General features: G+C 22.1%; 1 non-coding gene across 1 annotated transcript; it reads right to left on the reverse strand.

Moving 5' to 3' along the window:
- Positions 1–201: 201 nt before the first annotated feature.
- On the reverse strand, positions 202–293 carry Trnay-gua. The gene is given in 2 exon segments: positions 202–237; positions 257–293. It is a non-coding gene; the product is annotated as a tRNA-Tyr (tRNA).
- Positions 294–3,328: the final 3,035 nt, after the last annotated feature.

The raw sequence follows: 3,328 nt of genomic DNA on the forward strand, positions 1-3,328 counted from the left end.
TTCAAGATATAATTTTATCTCAAATTATATATGTATAATACAATTAAATGAAGCATTATTATAGTTTTCATTAAAAAAAAATAAAAATAATAAATATATTTTAAAAGAAGAAGTTTGCAAATAAATAAAATACTTTATACTAATAATTATGTCACAATTTTAAGTATACTAATGTTTGACTGAAAAAAATTGCAAAAATTTTCCTTCGAACCGGATTTGAACCAGTGACCTATGGATATCTGTGAATTGTAAACCACTACAGTCCACCGCTCTACCAACTGAGCTATCGAAGGTTGAAAAAATTCGTGTAAATTAGTCTATTTAAAAAGATTCTTATATATTTTTTCTTTAATAGATACTATATAATAATATAATATTAATATTAAATAAACAAGGATAAATAAAATTAACAACATTTTATTTATTTCAATATATTATTGTACTATATAATAACATAAAATAATTTTTAAACATAATTATTTAAATAATCAACTAAGGTACCTATCTAAGTAATAAATAAAATTGAATTTATTTTTAGTTGACTTTTAATATCTTTAATTTTCTAGTTAACTTAAGTATTCAACATCTTAATGTATCCATTGTAATAACTTAAACTTTTTTCAGTAAATTAGAAAAATATTACTCATTAAAGTCATATTTAAGTTAAATATATTTTATTTTTTTTTATTATTATTACTTTTTATTGACTTCAAAATGTTTTTAATAACGTTTTAACGGAAAACTATTTAAACAATTTACCCAACAAAATCAAAAAACAATAAAACGAAAAAAATTTGAATAGGTACATTTAAAAAAATGAATTAATCAACATAATATAAAAAAAAAAAAAAAATAATAAACAAGTAAAAATAAGTACCTAAGTAAATTTCAAAAAAATTATAAATTATGTTATTAAAAAAGTTTCTTTTTTTGTTTACGTTAAACCTATGGTATTTAACATCGTTCCATTAAAAATTTTAATTCTTTTAATTTTTTTGAACCTTTTAAGTACAATAAATTCAAAGTTAGACAACTTTTGTTAACAATAGAAAATATTTTATTGTTGCTTTAATTTTATAAAATAATAAATACATTTATTGGTATATTTTTATAACTCGACTACCTACCTAATTGTTATGTTTGTACTCAATTTTATTGATGCTTATAATTTTACTATATTTTTAACATTAAACTTAAACTAATAAATTAAAATAACGTTTACAAATATAATTAACAACATTAAATGGAAAAAAAACAAATACATTTTAAAGTACAATAGGTAACGTTAAATACAGTAAAACCTCTTATATACGGAATTGCACGGAACCAATGAAAATTTCCGTTTTAAGCAAGTTACCGTATAACTGAATAAAAAGGAAAATTCCGTACTATAGAGTTATAGTATTTTGCATGGTTATAATTTAAAGTTATAGCATTTTCCAGCAATAATATAAATTAAAATTTTGAAAATTAATAAATATTATAAGCTACAATTAATTTTAATTTTTAGTAAACAATTATATTATATGTATTCATTAGATATTTCAAAATAACGATAAATATCAATTCCAAAATTTGAAGAACATAATATTTAGTAGGTATTAATCAAATAATAATATAATAAAATAAAGTAAGCAGATTAGAATACAGTTAAAATATCTAAAATTGGTGTAAAATTTTTGTCCAGTTTTTTCTTTAACAATTAACAACTTTCTTCTATAACTTTCATTTTTTTCATTTAAACTTAAACAAATCTTTGAAGACATTGTGAGAACAAGTAAGACAAGACGAAGGACAGGAAAACTATGACTATAATATGGTGTGACAATAATGAGCACTAATAATATAGATTCAAGATAAAATGTAGTTATCTATCGATACGTATTGATATTGCTGACCTTAATAGTTGTTTAATAATAAAATAAATGTGGGTATCAAAAATATTTTTGTTCATTTTATTATTATATGTTTTTTCCGTTTTTTAAAGATATATATAATTTACGGGACCCAAAAAAGCTTTTCATTTCATGTTAGACAGGTTCCGTTGTATCAGAATTAAACATTCTATGTTAAATTATAGAAATCTGCCGGAACCATAATACATTTTCGCACAGAACAGGATTCCGTATAAGATAGGTTTTACTGTGTTATAATTTTTATAACGTTTAAGTGCCCGAAAACGTAAATACGATTTTATTTTCGTAATATAAAGCTTGCATCACACTCAATTTACTGAATTTTAATAATATAATTAACTACTAATTAAATATTTTCCAATTTATTAGTTTATTTGACAAAGATATGTACTGCCTAAATCGCTACAGTTAGTGTTAAATAGAATAAGAATTATACGATACATGTTTAATAGAATATTTAGCTTTTTTTTTACTTTTTTTTTAATATTTTAAAGTTGCACAATATAAGTAATATATGAAGTGTAAAATTTTACTACCTACCCAACACAGACGTTATATAATAAAATACCCAATATATCACCATATTTTTAATTTAATTAAATACTTGTATAATAATTAAATTAATATTTTTCTCCATATTTACTTTCAACATTTATAATTTAATACAGTAGCTGATAGGTACTAAGTACTAATCTTTATGTAATAACTTAGTGTCCTTACCGTTGATTTAACCTATGACACAAGTTAATAATTTCATTAAGCTGTATTTTCTAACAATTGTTAAATACTAACATCTAAGTTTATGTTTCAATTAAACTAGTTAAGTTCTCAAGTTAATTATAAAAAAACTATTAAATTTTTTTTTTTAATATTGGCTTTATTTAAAAAAAATTATGTCTTATACAGTTTATACTATGAGTAATATTTATAGTTAATAGACAGTTACAGTTAACGAGTTTACACATTTGAAACACCTATTAATATTGTTAAGACAAATATTTAATCCTTAAGTTATTAAGTCACGACACCTATTATTTTTGAAGTGTCTGGTTGGGTTATTGGAAAGTATGAGTGATGCCAACTCATTGATCAGTTCAATAGAGAGCAGCAGTTTCGTTGATAGAAAGTAATTAGAGGTTTGAATTTTAAGACTTATTTGAGATGAACCAAAGTGCTCCAGTGATTAAACACAGACAGATGTTTTGGAAAACTTGTATAGTTCTTTTATTTGAGTTCTTAGCAGATCCCCAGATGACAATGTCATATTATGCCCACAGTGGTTGAAATAGTTTTATATAAAATGATTTTAATAGCAATGACAGGTATGATTAGGTTATAATGAAGGAGTGGCCTTAACAGATGAAGTCTAAAATTAAGTTTCTTACTCTCGTCTTTAAGATAAAGAAACCAAT

This window comes from Melanaphis sacchari, unplaced genomic scaffold (genome assembly GCF_002803265.2).
Source record: "Melanaphis sacchari strain LSU unplaced genomic scaffold, SCAv2.0 Contig54_pilon_pilon, whole genome shotgun sequence".
In the NCBI taxonomy this organism is placed as follows: Eukaryota; Metazoa; Arthropoda; class Insecta; order Hemiptera; family Aphididae; genus Melanaphis; species Melanaphis sacchari.